Raw genomic sequence first — 17000 nt, forward strand, 5'->3', positions numbered from 1 at the left:
GCAGCAGAAATCAGAGGTGACCATGGGCAGGCCCGATGTTACCACCCCCTTCACATCATCACTGGGAGGGCCAACTTTGGGCATAGCCTGGACAGGTTCTCAGAGCCCCTCAGTTTCTTCCTGCAGGGACCCCCGAGGAAGGTAGCTGAGAGCTCAACCACCTGACAAAGCCAGCACCCGCACTTCGCCTCTCAGGGGACAGAACGCTGGGAGGGCCATTCTTGCATGGTGGCTCCTGGCTGGAGGGGTCACTGGGTGGGGCCTGCTCTGTGTCTCCACTGCCCAACCCACCCAACAAGGTGTCTGTTGTTTCCAGGACGGGCACACGGTAGGGTCCATTTTGCTGTTGTTGAAGAAGAAGAAGAAAAATATCTCCAGTAAGCCCCATTAAGACTTGAGTCAACACAGTCCCTAGAGGTCCAGGAGTGGCCAAAATGTCTGCACGTAGCCATGTCCCTGTGTCTGGCAAGGAGAGTGTGAGGACAAGGTATGAGGTCCTGGGAGTTCTGGGGAAAGAAAGCAGTTGGGAAAGGGAAGGGGCCACCGTGAGCCCAGCCACGGGTCTGTGGTGATGGTGGCTGGGATGTGCCTGTCACTCCTTCACCGGACAAGTCCTGAAAGCCAAGGTGCTAGCATAGTGCTGGATGCTGAGTCCAAGGACTAGAGGGACCTTTGTGGTCCTGCAGGTGCTTCATGGTCCCAGTGAGGTAGAAGGGGATGCTGGGCTTCTAAGCACAGGTGTGCAGTGTCCACCTGGGGACTCTAGGGACAGGGAGATGGTGATGGGATGGCCAAGGTGAGACATCAAGGTGGCATTTGCTGCTGCCAGGGCCCACCATCTAACAGAAGGCGGTGACTCTGTGTGTGTGTGTGAGCATGTGTTAGTGCGTGTGTGAGTTTGTGCATGAGCGTGTGTGTATGTGTGTGAGCCTGTGTGTGAGCATGTGTACATGAGCCTGTGCATGACTTAGCGTGTGTGTGTGTGAGCATGTGTGTATGAGTGTGTGTGTGAGCATATGTTTTTGTGAGTATGTGGGCCTGTGTGAGGGCATGTGTGTGTATGTGAGTGTGTGTGAGCATGTGTGAGGATGTGTGTATGTGAGCATGTGTGTGTGAGAGCATTTGTGTGTGCGTGTGTGAGCATGTATGTGAGAGAGCAAACATGTGTATAAGCATGTGCGTGCATGTGTGAGACTGTGTGTATGTGTATGTGTGAGCATCTGTGTGTGTGAGAGCATGTATGTCAGCATGCGTGTGAGCATGTGTGTGTGAGAGAGTATTGTGTGCATGTGTGAGCATGTGTGTGAGCATATGTGTATGTGTGCATGTGTGTGTGAGTGGGTATGAGAACATGTGTGTGAGAGCATGTCTGTGAGTGTGTGTGAGAGAGCATATGCATGTGTATGTGAGCATGTGTGTGCATGTGTGTGTGAGAGCATGTGTGTGTATGTGAGCATGTGTGTGTGAGCGTGTGTGTGTGAGCGTGTGTGTACCAGAGAGCCTTCCTAGAATAAGTGACACCAACTTGGCCGGGCGCGGTGGCTCAAGCCTGTAATCCCAGCACTTTGGGAGGCCGAGACGGGCGGATCACGAGGTCAGGAGATCGAGACCATCCTGGCTAACACGGTGAAACCCCGTCTCTACTAAAAAAAAAATACAAAAAACTAGCCGGGCGAGGTGGTGGGCGCCTCTAGTCCCAGCTGCTCGGGAGGCTGAGGCAGGAGAATGGCGCAAACCCGGGAGGCGGAGCTTGCAGTGAGCCGAGATCCAGCCACTGCACTCCAGCCTGGGTGACAAAGCGAGACTCTGTCTCAACAACAACAACAACAAAAAAAGTGACACCAACTTACGCCTTGAAGGCGGAAGTGGAAGGCAGAGCCTGGCCGGTGGGAAAGGGCGGGCACCACAGGTCAAGGGCCCAGCAGGACCAGTGGTGCCGAGGCATGACCTGGTGCAGTTGTTGGTCCCGCTGCCAAAACCGGTGGATGGCTTAAACTACAGGCATGTATTGTCTCACAGTTCTGGAGGCTGGAAGTCCAAGATCAAAGTGTCGGCAGGGTTGGTTTTCCCTGAGGCCTCTTTCTTGGCTTGTAGATGGTGTCTTCTCCCTGTGTCCTCACAGGGTCGACCCTCTGTGTGTGTCTGTGTCCTCATCTCCTCTTCTTATAGGGACACAGTCATATGGGATTAGGGCCTGTGCTGGGGAACCTCCTTTTAACTTAATTACTCCTAAAAGCCCTATGTCTAAAGCCGTCACATTCTGAAGCACTGGGGTTAGGACCTCTACATATGAATTCTGGGGACACAATTGGGCCCATCACACATGGGGTGGGCTCCAGGGGAAGTTGGTGCAGTGGTCCTAGCTCTTGTGACCGCATAAGCTCCAAAGGCTTGTTGGTATTCAGACCTGAGGAATCGGAGGCCCAAGGAGGACAGGAGACATGGCTTCAGGTCCCTAGTTCTTTGTGGCAGGACTGCCTCTCACCCAGGTCTCCACTCCCAGGAGAAGACCCCTTCCACACTTGATGCCAGTCTTCTTATTACACAGACCCTACTGCCTCAAGGGCCACAAGTGTCCCTGGACTCACCCACGCCCTGCAAGTAGTGGAACTGTCAGCACCTGGCTAGGGCCATGTCAGCTGCGATGGGCTGGGGTGAGCTGCAGTAAGAGTGGGGTCCGTGCAGCGGGTTCCTGGGGGAGCCCATGTATGTCTAGCAAATGCAGGCTTTTTGGGACATCAACCACCTCTGCTGGGTGGGTGCTGGCGTGGGTGGGAGGGTAAGATGCTGGCTGAGTCATCAGTGTCCCTGAAATAGGCTGCAGAATGGGGAAGCTTGAGTTTTGCGTGTCTGCACCACAGAACCCTGACTTGATCAAGGAGAGGGTGAAGCTGTGTGGAGCAGCCTTCCCTCACAGCAGAGTCCACACACCCACCCCGACCCCTGGCACTGTGAGGCTGCTCGTTTGAGCAAATTCTTCCCTCACCTGCCCTTTGAATACCTGGAGTCAACCAGCACAGTGCCCTTCTTTTTGGGCTAAGCACTCCATCGGGCTCACTGTGTCAGCCCCTTTGCCTCTCTGGTGGCCTCCTATGCACAGGCCTCAGTGTGCTCTCTTAGATGGCTAGTGGCAGGGGGTAGAAATCCTACAAAAACCAGCGTGAGCCAAAAGGATCCCAGTTGGCTCTTGTGACTGGCGAAGTCCAGCAACTTCAGGGATGGCTGGATCCAGGCACTCAGGTGATGTCATTAGGCTTTGTTTTCTGTCTTGGCTCTGATTTCCTCTCAATGTTCTCTCCTTTCTCTTTGTCAATTCACACGGGCATCTCTCATGTGGCCGGAGAAGATGATGGACTCCAGGCTTACCTTGTTCTCCGACCCTAGTGGAAACAACACTCATGTGTGCCACCACCCACAGAGCAATGCCAAGGAGGACTCTGATTTGCTCTGCTTGGGTCACATGACTGCCCTGAGCCAATCACTGTGTCTGTGGGAAGGAGAAAAGGAACTATGGCTGGCTGAGCCTGTCTCTGCCCACCCTGAGACTGAATGTACCCAACTTAGGATCTGTTCTCCAAGGTGCCTGGAGCTGGCAGAGCTGGCCTTCAAGGCCAAAACCTCATCCTTCTGTGCGGCCTCCTGGTGTGGCCTCCAATCAGGCCCTGGGGAGGGCAGCAGCCTGGAGATGTGGCCTCTGCCTTCAGCGGTTTATACCTGGTTGGGGAGATAAAGCAATGACACAGGAAACAAAGAGTTAAAAGTTCAGCCACAGAGAAAACGCTTAAATGAGGTGCCAATCTGCTCCCCCATGGGCTGCGGAAAGAGGGCTGGCCCAGAAAGGGGACCCCAGCAGCAAGAAGGAGGCTCCCTGACCCTCCTCCTGTCACCCGGATGACTGGCCTACTCATGGCCAATGGGGACAGAGCGGGGGTGTGGGGGAAGTTTTGGAGAAAGCTACCTTTGGACACCTACCCATGGATGCCAGCACTTCATTCATGGAAGCGTTTCCCATTGGCGTATTCAACAGGCACTTACTGTGTGCATGGAACTGAGTCGGATCGGCGATTCTCACCTGGCCACATAGAAGACTCACCTGGGGCAGTTTTGCAAGAAGACGAAGGCCACCCACTGCCATTCTGGCAGAATCCATCTGGGTTTGTTTAAAGCTTCCAGGCGATTCTGAAATGCAGCCGCTTTTGGGAGGCACTGAGCCAGACAGACACTGGGGGGAGGTTCTTAGACCAGGACCCGGAGGCAAGAGTGTGTGCCGCCTGGCACAGTGAGCACTCAGAGGGACGGCCTCACTGCCCGGGTCGCTGCCAGAGCCAGCGGAGAGGGACGGCCTCACTGAGCCAAGGAGCTGCCAGAGCCGCTGGAGGGGGACGGCCTCACTGCCCGGGGCGCTGCCAGAGCCACTGGAGAGGGACGGCCTCACTGAGCCAAGGAGCTGCCAGAGTCGCTGGAGGGGGACGGCCTCACTGCCCGGGGCGCTGCCAGAGCCAGTGGAGAGGGACGGCCTCACTGAGCCAAGGAGCTGCCAGAGCCGCTGGAGGGGGACGGCCTCACTGCCCGGGGCGCTGCCAGAGCCACTGGAGAGGGACGGCCTCACTGCACCAAGGAGCTGCCAGAGCTGCTGGGCAGAGGCCCTGGTGTTAAGAGCTCATTGTCTATAGCTGGGCTGCTGTGGGTACTGGATGATCAGGAAGCAACACGTGCGGCCCGCTAAGCCCCCGTGGGCCCTCGGAGCAGACGTGGCCTCCTCGGGCCCTCTGCGTGCAGCACAGTCCAGCTCAACAGGAAGAGAGGGGAGTTCATTCAGCCACACAGAGCGCCGTCCCCACTCTAGAGTTCCAACCCTGAAACAGAATGGAATTCAGGGAGCAGGAGATTGCATTCATTTATAGTTGCCAGAACGTGATTCAAAGCAAAAATGGGCTTGAATAGGTCTATAAAAAGAACACCAAAGTCCCCTTAGACAGACGAAAGCATTTTGATAATTTTAGTATAGATGAATCTGGAACATAAGGATTAAATTTTTCTCACAATACTTGAGAATCCAAGATGGTTCAGAGAACAGGACTGTGAAGAACATGACAGCTTTTGGAGACTTTTTCGAGGGGAAAGATGTAGCTGAGAAAAGCTCCTAGAGAACGGGTCTCCTTTCGTTTTCCTTCTGAGAAAGGATTTTCCATTTCTTTCCTTTTCTTCACAGATGTACACGACACCCTCCTTCATGGACAGCCCCAGCCCCTCTGTCTGGAGAGCCCCCTGCCCTCTCTGGCCTTTTCTCATTGGCTTGTCTGTGTCCGTTCTTATTGTACCTTGAATCTCATTCCTGGAATCTGCTCACCATCGGGTGCTGGATGGGGGACACTCCATATGGGTGGGGGTGGGTGGGAAGGCTGGGAGGGGACTTTCGTGTAGACATGGGGTTGTTTGGGGAGGGCTGGGCTGTCAAGGTCTGGTTTCTCCTGAGGTGTCTCTCCGGCTTGTAGACACTCATTCTCCCTGAGTCTTCACATGTTCATCCCTCTGTACATATCTGTGTCCTCATCTTCTTTTCTTATAAGGACGCAAGTCAGATTGGATTAGGATCCCCCCATCTGACCTCATTTTACCTTAATCACCTCTGTGAAGACCTTATGTCCAACTGCAGTCACTGGGCAATTGGGGTCAGTTCTGAGGCCCTGGGGGTTAGGACTTCAACATTTTCATTTTGGGGGAGCACAACTCAACCCTAACACTCCCCATCAGCAGGATCCTTCCCGTCAGCATGATTTGATAGGGTGCGTGGGATTAATGACTGGCATTTCTCATAGTTCTCAAATCCCAAGAGCCTGTTTCAGTCTTATGACAGTGATATCGGTGAATCAAAAATGAACCTCACAGAGGACATGAAATCTGCTCTCACTGTTTCAGGAGGAGATGGTGCGATATTGTAAGTGAATCACATCCACATCTGTCAGAGCAAGAGATGGTACGTGAATAGGACACAGCAAGGGCTGGTGGCGTCTTTCCATTCACCATTCTGTGAGATGCTTATGGCTGCCATAACAAAATACCACAGACTGGTTGGCCTAAATAACGATTGTCTCACGGTCCTGGAGGCCGGAAGTTCCAAACCAAGGTGGCAGGGTTGGTTGCTGGTAAGGGCTGTCTTCCTGGCTTGCAGACCGCAGCCTTCTTGCTGTGTCCTCGCATGGCTGGCAGTAGGGGAAGATGGAGAGAGGGAGAGAGAGAGAGACAGAGAGCTCTGGTGTCTTCTCACAAAGACAACAATCTTATTGGATCAGGGTCCCACCTTTCTGACCTCATTTAACCCTAGTCACTTACTTAGAGGCCCCATCTCCAAATATAGCCACGCTGTCAGACTTTAACGTATGAATCCTGGAGGGATGCAAACATTCAGTCTATAACATACCTCTCTTCATTTTCTCTTCCACCTTCCTGACTGTACTTGAAACTTTACACCATCAAAATGGACATTTATAGATAGTTGGCTAACCACAGTTTAGGCTTCATAAATTGAAACTGTGTCTTAGTCTCCTCTTATGAAGATACCAGTTGTATTAGATTAGGGTCATTTTCTCTTCCCCTTCCCAACTGTACTTTTAACTTTACACCATCAGAACTGACAACATTTATAGATAGTTGAATAACCACAGTTCTGGTTTCATAAATTGAAATTGAAATTGCATCTTAATCTCCTCTTCTTGTAAGGACACCATTTTTATTGGATTATGGCCTACCCTAAAGATTTCAATTAGTCTTGCTTTTTGGTTTTTCTTATGGTGCTTTTTTTTTTTCTTTTTTTAACATGTGGGAGATTTTTGTTTTCATGTAGTTGAAACTTTTTAATCCCTTTAATATATTGAGTCATAACTTAAAGGCCTTCCCCATTTTCTAGCTGTAAAAGAATTCTTTCATGTTTTTCTGTAGCACTTTTAAAATTTGTTTCCTTTACTTTTCTCATTTGAACCTTTGACCGATGTGGAATTCATCTGAGCTCTGTGACGAGGTCCCTGGTTGTCCCAACACCGTTTGTGGCCATCTGTTCCTCATTGGGTGAGATGCCCTCTTTTCCACGTACTGAAGTGTCACGTGTATTTCAAGTCTATCTGGACTTTCTATGCCTTGTCAGTGGTCTATTTATTTCTGATACCACACTATTTTAATGACTGATGCTTTATAATATGTTTAAATATCTGCCAAGACTATCACACTCTTTTCTCCTCTTCTTTTTCAGGGTTTTCCTGGCTATCTTATTTATTTTTCCACATGAATTTTAGCATTACTTTGGTTAGGGAAAAAGAAGCTGTTTCTATTTTCAATGGGGTCAAGTTGACTTTGGAAATTAATGTTGTGAGAATTGGCTTCTAGAATTTGGGTTGTTTTTCCAATTCTTTATGTTATTTTGTGTTCTTTAAAAATTCTTTTTATGTTTATTCCTAGCATTTTATCTTTTAAAAAAATTAACTGAGAAGCAGATTCTGGATTGTGTGTAGTTTGTGTGTGCACATTTGTGTGTGTATGCATGTGAAAGCTACTGATTTTTTAATATAGTCTGCTCTCTGAGTGATGCATTTGATTGCTTATAATAGCCTTTCAATGTATTTTGGGGGTTTTCTAGGAATATAAGGATATCACCTGCAAATACTAAGACTTTTTCTTCTTTTCCACTTTTATACTTTGAATTTATTTGCCTTTTTCTGGTTGTATTTGCTAGTAATTCTGGAACAATTAAATAACAGTGTTGATAATACATGTTGCTGTCTTAGTGGCAATACCTTTCATGTCTCTTGTATTAAGAGGAAGCTGGCTGAGATGGAAATATTTTGTAAGATTAAAGATATTTCAATCTATTCTTTTTTACTGAGTGTTTAACCAGGACTTTTTCAAATGTTTTTCAACTGTGGAAACGATCATTTGATTACCTCCCGTCAAGTCAATTAATACAATCAATTTTATTAACATATCTCCCAGTGTGAATGTACTCTCGTTTTCATGTGCTTCTGAACTCTACTTGTTTATATTTTACTTTGGATTTTCCCCTTGATATTTATAAGAAATTTTATCCAAAGATTCCATCAAGTTTTGGTATCAATGTTATGCTTACTTTATAAAAATAATTTTAAAATTTTCTTAATTGTATGCTCAAGTTTTAAACTGCATTGGTATGAAAAGTTTAGGAGCTGTTGTTCCCTGTGAATCTTCTGGGCCTGCTTCCTTTTCGGGGATGAGGGTCCTAAAATTTGCCGTTAAAAACAATGCCGTAATGAATATCCTTCCTGTCTATACTTGTACGCTCATGTGGGTTTTTCAGTTAAGCTAATTCATAGATGCATAGTTGCTATCAAAGATCATCCACAATTTAAAATGTGATCAATAGCTGCTTATAGTCCCTACCCCTCCCAAGGCTGAGTTAATTTATCCTCTCTCCAATAGTGACCTTGGGTATTTTCAACCTTTTTTTGCCTTTGCCAATCTGATAAAGAAAGCAAAAACAAAACCCAAACTTCTTATACTATTGGTTTAAAAAATGCACAGTTTTTAAACCAATTTTAAGGTCGGGCGCTTTTTTATATTTTTACTGGTAACTGAATTTCCTTCTCTTTGAATTGCCTGCTCGTGTCTTTCCCATAGTTTTCCAATAGGCTTCTCTCCTTTTCTTCATTGATTTTCAAGAGTTTTTTATATAGTAGGGATTCACAACCATTCCACTGGGTCCGTAATCCTAGGCCAGGCATGAGTCGTCCTGGTGGATGGACTTTATTATAAAAATCACGTAGCTGCTCTACAGTACCTAAGTTTACTTTACTGGGCAGAGGCCAAACTGCGGATGATTCAGCCTTGGGTCATGCAGAGAACTTGAACTCGTCAATCGCAGATCCAGAGCTGACTTGAGGAACTTGACTCAACTCTTCTGTGTCCAGTTCCAGCAGGATCTTTATAGGACTGGAAAAAAGTGTCCACGGCTAGAGAACTCCCACGGATGGGAAACATACCACACGTCCACGTAACTCTGGTCATCAAAATTCATTTCCTGAATAGGATCAGAGGAAGCATGGCCTGTCCCTGGTTAATTATTTGAGGGAATAGAAGGGAAAGGAGCTATTTGAAATTTTTAAAAATCAAAATTCGCCGATTTTTCTGTTGAATTGTGTTGTTTGGTGCTTTGTTGATTTCTGGAGGAAAACAAAAATATATGATAGGGATGCAAAAGAAGTTTCGGGAGGCCAAGAACGGCAGGGAGGTGGCAGTTCCCGGCTGATAACCACAGCAGGGAGGGAGAGGATATATGTTGCCCATACGTAGTTTGCTGTGGCTTTGCAAACAGCTTTAAAAATCAAGCAAGCCATCAGGCCACAACGGTTTCAGACCCATCTTTTTGGAAGCCGCGTCTCTTAGCCCAGACCCAGCCTTTGCCCATGTGTCCTGGCAAGACAGGGCGTGAGGATGAGTCAAAAGGATGCATGAAACATCAGATAAAGGGATGAATGTGGCTCCTCTATCCGGAGCACAGACATTCCTCTGACCTGTGTCAGGCCCTGTTTTTGACTTTGGACTGACAAAGGTGTTGAGAATAACAGTACAATCGTGGCAACAGCAAAAACACATGCTCATTCTCTGTCACAGGTGCTACTGGGAGGCACATCACAAAAACGCGCCCATTGGGTCTGCAGAATGAGGCAGGTGCTATTGAGACCTCAACTTGTAGATGGGGAAAGTAGACTTGCGGAGGTGAAGTAACTCCCACAAGGGTGTGTGTCTGGGAAGTCTGAGTCCAAACCCGTGCTCTGTGCCACATTGCCTCCTCAAGACAACGGGTGCATGGGTATGTCCTTGGAAGCTCAGGGTGATGACGCTGTTGAAGGCATGAAGCCATGGCTTGAAGTACCATGTGGCACCTGCTGTATGGGGAGAGAGGTGCTGAGGGGATCCAGAAGACTGCCTGGGATATCAGGGAGGGCTTCACCAGACACAGGGGCAGGTGCCTAGGGATGTGTTGGGTTTTAGCAGGAAGACAGGGAGGAGGCTAGGAGGGAGGATGGCCTTCCGGTGGATTGGCCAGCCTTCTGGAAGCAGCAGAGCCCATGAAAAGTGACAGCCAGGGACATTGGGAGGGGGCTGGGGTTAAAATGGCTGTAACTAGGTCGGGCATGGTGGCTCACGCCTGTAATCCCAGCACTTTGGGAGGCCAAGATGGGTGGATCACCTGAGGTCAGGAGTTCAAGACCAGCCTCGCTAACATGGTGAAATTCTGTCTCTACTAAAAACATACAAAAATTAGTTGGCATGATGGCACGCACCTGTAGTCCCAGCTACTCGGGAGGTTGAGGCAAGAGAATCACTTGAACCTGGGAGGCAGGGATTTGGTGAGCCGAGATCACCCCATTGCACTCCAGCCTGGGTGGCAGAGTGAGACTTCATCTCAAATAAAATAAAATAAAATAAATAAAATAACATAAAATAAAATAAAATAAAATGGCTGTAACTCTTCCTCAGAGAAGAGTTAGAAGAGCTGTAGGGGTCGGTGGGCCACTCAGGAGGGTCCCTTAGGGCTCCACTAAGGAGTCTGGCCACAGTGCCCCAGCAGTGGGGAACACTGCAGTTTCTTAAGCAGAGAGTGGCTTGGTCAGATTCACGTTTATTTTTATTTTTATTTTGGTTGCTGTTGTTTGTTTTTGGGACAGAGTCTTACTCTGTCGCCAGGCTGGAGTGCAGTGGCACGATCTTGGCTCACTGCAACCTCTGCCTCCCAGGTTCAAGTGATTCTCCTGCCTCAGCCTCCCCCATAGCTTGGGACTACAGGCGCCCACCACCACACCCAGCTAATTTTTGTATTTTGAGTAGAGACAGGATTTCACCATGTTGGCCAGGATGATCTCTATCTCTTGACCTCATGATCTGCCTGCCTTGGCCTCCCAAAGTGCTGTGATTACAGGCGTGAGCCACCGTGCCTGTCCCAGATTCACGGTTTTAAGAGCCCATTGTGACAGCAGCTGGGGGGGAAACTGAGGGCCACCCTATGTCCTTCATAACTCACCATTTGGAAAAGCCTAGGTGAGGTACAGTCATTGGTTCATTGTCATGGTTCACATCCCAACGAGTCCTGGTGGAGTGGGTACTGAATGTGTCATACTTGGAGGTAGAGTTGTTGCAACTGATGTCATCGTGCAGGCTGAACATGGCGACATGGGCCTGATGTTCAGCAATAACAAATGCAGGTTACCGGTGAGCTTAGGGGCAGGAATCTTGCTTCTCTTAACAGAGAATGTGGCCAAGCCTTTTCCATGTCAGACTTGTCATCTAATGACACTGAGCTTTTAATATATGAACATTATTTTTAAGGGTAAAACCAGATGTCATAATTATTCAGAGTATTTGCTTTGCATATCACCCTGACTTGTTGCAAGGGAAGTTTCCTCATTGTGAGACTGAGAGATTAAATTCTATTTTATGTGTCTGGAGGAAACCATCTGCCTTTGGCTTTTGTTAAGGGCTTATTTCTGCCTTCTTTGCTTTCAGTGTTTCATGTTTATGTGCATATGTTAAAATTTCAAGATGACTTCAAAGAAACAACCTTTATTATTATCGTTATTGAGTCAGGGTCTTGCTTTGTTGCCCAAGCTGAGTGCAGTGGTGCCATCATAGCTTACTGAAGCCTTTTACTTCTGTGTTTAAGCAGATCCTCCCACCTCAGCCTCTTGAATAGCTGGAACTATAAGTGCGAGCCACTGCACTCGGCTGATATTTTGTGGATATGGGGTCAGGCTGGTCTTGAATTTCTAGCTTTAAGCAGTCATCCCTCCTCAGCCTCCTAAAGTGTTGCGATCACAAGCATGAGACACCGTGCCTAGCCTAAGAACAAAACTTTAAATGGGATATGATGACATAGGTTGGTGGGATATGAATTGGCTAACTGGTACAGACCACCAATCACAGATAATTCTCCAAGTTCCAATAAAATGTCCCCACAGACACTGAACCTTAAAGTATATGATACCACAGATGGCACTGAGAGACAGCTTCATGTCAACATCAGAGAAGAACGGACAAAAGTTTAGCCTCACAGAGAACAGTGTACTAAGTAAGTTCTGTCAAAGAAACTGGGAATTAGACTGGGAATTGAGCACCTAATTTGCTTCCCTGTTTGGGGGCTGAGAAAGGAAATCCACCAAGTACAATTATTTGCCTGATCATTTGAAAACATGATGCCTTTACAGATCTTGCCATTTTCAGGGATTTTAAAAAAGAAGCAAACCAGCAAACCAACCAACCTACAAACAAACGTCCAGAAAAAATAAAAATAAATAAATAAATAAATAAATGCCAATAAGGGGAAAACAGGAGCAACAGAACAGTATCTAAAAGATGAGGATCACAGTCTGAAAATGTTCTATTGCAGAATCCCCCCGACCCAAATAAAGATCGGGAGACTGATTGGGTTAAATCCTATGAAATTGCCATTTTTATAAGTCTAAAACAGCTCAATATAGGCAATTTCATGGGTTCAACTTAATGTATATTCAACATAAGATATAGTTTGGGTGTCCCCACCCAAATCTCATCTCAAATTGTAATCCCCACATGTCAAGGAAGGGACCTGGTGGGAGGTGATTGGATCATCGGGGTGGTTTCCCCATGTTGTTCTGGTGATAGTGAGTTTCTCATGAGATCTGATGGTTTAAAAGTATGTGGTGGTTCCCCCCTTGCACACTCTCTTTCCTGCCGCCATGTAAGACATGCCTTGCCTTCACCTTCTGCCATAATTGTAAATTTCCTGAGGCCTCCCAGCCATGCATGACTGTGAGTCAATTAAACCTCTTTCCTTTATAAATTACCCAGTCTCAGGTAGTTTTTTTATAGCAGTGTGAAAACAGGCTAATACAACATATCAAAGACAGAAAACAAAAAGAAATGCACACACAATCATAGAATAAAGAGACAAAATAGGACTGGATATCTTGGTAATAATAATAAATGTAAATGGGACATATTCTTTAATTGAGAAGACTCTAAAATTCAGTTATGTGCCATTTCCAGGTGATACCCCTAAAATATAGTTGCTCAAAACGTGAAAAAAGTATGTAGGAAAATACATACTTAATAAATGCGAATACAAAGAAAGAAGGGGCCGAGCATGGTGGCTCCACACCTGCAATCTCAACACTTTGGGAGGTTGAGACGGGCGGATCACTGAGGCCAAGAGTTTGAGGCTAGCCCAACCAACATGGCAAAACCTTGTCTTTACTAAAAATACAAAAAATTACCTGGGCATGGTAGCACATGACTATAGTCCCAACTGCTTGGGAGGCTGGGGCATAAGAATTGCTTGAACCTAGGAGGCAGAGCTTGCAGTGAGCCAAGAACATGCCACTCTACTTCAGCCTGGGTGACAGAGTGAGACTCTGCCTCAACAACAACAACAAAAAAAGGGTCACAATATTAATATTGGCCCAAGTAAAATTCAATAGCAAAAACAGAAGCGGAACAGAGAAAGTAACTTTATTTTTACTTTTATTTATTTATTTTTTTGAGACAGGTCTTGCTATGTTGCCCAGGCTCAACTTGAGCTCCTGGGCTTGAGTGATCCTCCTGCCTCAGTCTCCCAAGTAGCTAGGACTATAGGTGCATATTACTGGCTATGTTTATGGATGATAAAATTCAAAATAAAGATACACTGACTTAAGTTTCTTGGTGATAGATAATTATGCCTTAAAATATATAATGCAAACATGGCTAGAAATATAGGGAGAAATGGACAGAAATCCATCAAGGCCCCAAATCTTCTTTTCATCATTTGATTTTCAAAAAACTCTGAAAGGCAAAACCTTTTTGTAAGCCTAACACCAGCTAGGGAATGAAACCGGACTTGAGCTGTTAGGAGGCTATTTATAGTCTTATCTCACTCAGTGTGGATATTTGTGTATTTCACTGAAGAAACATCACTGGATTTGATTATGGGATCCTGCCTCCCATCTGTCTGGAGGCTTTACGTGAATGCCTTATATTACTTTTCTAAAAACTAGATCACTCTGAGTTTTGATTTATAGCCTGCTCCAGTGGATTTGTGTAAGTGCTTGTGGGCCTGTGCTAAAGATATCTTGAACATACTTCTCTCAGTCTTTGGCCTATGAAATAGGCAAAAAATAGAGTATACAACATAATCGTAACTATAATAGGTAAAATTATAATTAATAAACGCCTTTATGTGTGTGTGTTTATTACCTTACCAATTGAGAATGCACATTTTCTGGCTCTTATTGTAACAGTTTTATGTTTATATAAATCACACTGTATGATTCCAAAGCAATAAAATCAGAAATTTATAACCCAACCACGTGGTTTTAAAAAACACTCTTCTAAATTAGGTCAAAGCAGAAGTAAAAACTGAAATTACAGACGTCCAAATTTATGGGATGTGGTCAAGGTTGAATTTGGAGACATATTAAATGCTTTCATTATTAAGGAATAAAAAAGGAGAACAAATAAGAACGAGAACAAGGACTCTGCCACAGAGTTGGAGAATTCACACAGTTACAAAGAAGCTATGGAAGACCCACGGCTGATAAATGGCTTCATGTTTACTGGGTGCCTATGATGTGGCTACTATTGCCTAGAAAAATACAAGTGGCAAAATTACTGAATTAAGGAGGGGTGGAAAACCTGAAAAGACAAACACCCATAGGAGAAATTGAAAAGTTATCAAAGAATTGTCCTCCCAAAAGGCTGAATTCCCTCAAGCCCTCAAGTAATCAGTCATCCCTATACGATGTAGACCACTCTTACTGAAAAACAGGATGAAGAGTTTCTCTATTCACACCACAGAAAACTGCAGACATACCTAATTTGTAAACACAGATTCACAAATTCACAAAGTAAGATTGCAAATAAAATAATGCAAACACAGTCCGACAGAATATTTTAAGGCATACAGCATAAACAGTCAGGTTTTATTCAAAGAAAGGGAGCCGGGCTCAGTATTAGACAATCTACTAATAATTCCTCTCATTAATGGGCCAAAAGGAGGAAAAATCCCTACTATCATTTGAATAATTTCCAAAGAGACATTTGATAAAATTCAATATTTATTTCTGATTTGAAAAGTAAAGGAAATTCTTAGTAAGTAAAGGCCAGCAGGAAACTTCCTTGCCGTGATGAAAATACCATTCGAAACCAGCAACCGCCTTTGTACTCAGTGACCGACCACGAAACACATTTCCACTAGAGTCAGGGACAGGGCAGAATGCCCTGCTGTTACTGCTACAATTCCTACAGAGGTGTAGTTTTGGTAAGGAGGAGACAAACTATAATTATTCTATCTATGTATAAACCCTAGCGCATTCATGAAAAACTTACTAGGCTGTATTGTAGGAGAATTCAGAAGGTGGCTGGTTAGAAAGTAATTATACAACTTTCTTATATACCAGCCAGAGCCATGTAGGAAATATAATACAAAATAAAGACATTCACAATAGCAACCCAAATTATAAAATCCCTAGTAATACATTAAACAATGTAGTGGGTAATTTTAAGCGTCCACTTGACCGGGTTAAGGGATACCCAGATAACAGTAAAGCATTATTCCTGGGTGTGTCTGTGAAGGTGTTTCCAGAAGACACTGGCATTGGAATCAGTGGATTGTGTAAAGAAGATTGACCCTCGCCCAGTGTGAGTGGGCACCGTCCAATCCATTGAGGGCCTGGGTAGAACAAAAAGACAGAGGAAAGGTGAATTCCTTCTTTCTCTTGGAACTGGGAAACGCTTCTTTTCCTCTCTCTGACATCAGAGCTCCTGCTGCTAATACATGGACCTTCACACCCAAGATTTACATCTGCGCGCCCCTCTCGCCCCCGCTGCCAGTGCCAGGTTCTCAGGGCTTTGGCCTTGGACTAAGAGTTACTTGGTGGCATAAAACAATAACAAAAAATCATTCTCTAGTGGATCTGGAGACTGAAAGTTCAAAATCAAGGTGTCAATCGCCTCTTTCTGAAGGTTCTCGGGGAGGATCCTTCCTGTCTTTTGCAACTTCTGGGGGCTCCTGGCATTCCTCGACTGTGGCCGCATCGCTCCAGTCTCTGCCTCATCTTCACATGGCCTTCTCCTCTGTGTCTGTCTTTCGTCTTCCTATAGGGATACCAGTTATTGGATTAGGGCCCACCTTACTCCAGCATGACCTCATCTTAATTTAACTAATTACATATGCAAAGGGCCTGTTTCCAAATAAGTTCCCATTCACGGCTACCAGAGATGAGAACGTCAACATATCTTTTTGGGGGACACCGTTCAACCTACAGCACCATCTAAGCGGCAGATCACTTATTTGCTTGCTTTTTCCACACCTGGTAAGTTTGGTTGTATTGTATTGCATGGACAGAGCGTAGGCTGTGTCTGAAGCTGCAGCATTCCTTTGGAGAGCCTTCAATGAAAGAAATGGTCTAGTAAGATCTCCAGGAGCCTGAGATTTTTATGACTCCGTGAAGAGGAACACTCAGGGCTTCAGAGAGCAATTTAAGGGAGAAATGGGCCTTGTGTCCTCACGTCATGGGGTAGGAACCTCAGGAAGGCTGACTGGGGCCAGATCTACTCTTGCTGAAGGATCCCACTCCCAAGAGGTCCAGAAGTTGGTGTGGCCATCATGTCAGGGTTCAGGCAATGCCTAGAGCACATGTTATCAATACCATGCTTGTGGAAGCACATGGCTTGAGATGCTGGAAGAACTGGGCCTGAGTTATCTGACCCCAGTAAGAACCACTTCAGGAGGTGACCAGCGGCCATTCTATCGAAGACCCGTGAATGACCCATTAGGGACAGGTGTCAAGTTAAAATCCAAGGGGAGAAGATCAAAGATGCTTTCACAGGGCATCTCGTACCAACAGGACACCTGCACGATTAGAATAGATTGTTACGTTCATCACTAGAACGTCATTATCACTATCATTAGGCTATCATAAGACTCCACGTGATTAGAATATATTATTAGAATTATCCACATG

Source organism: Macaca nemestrina, chromosome 12 (genome assembly GCF_043159975.1).
Source record: "Macaca nemestrina isolate mMacNem1 chromosome 12, mMacNem.hap1, whole genome shotgun sequence".
Lineage (NCBI taxonomy): Eukaryota > Metazoa > Chordata > Mammalia > Primates > Cercopithecidae > Macaca > Macaca nemestrina.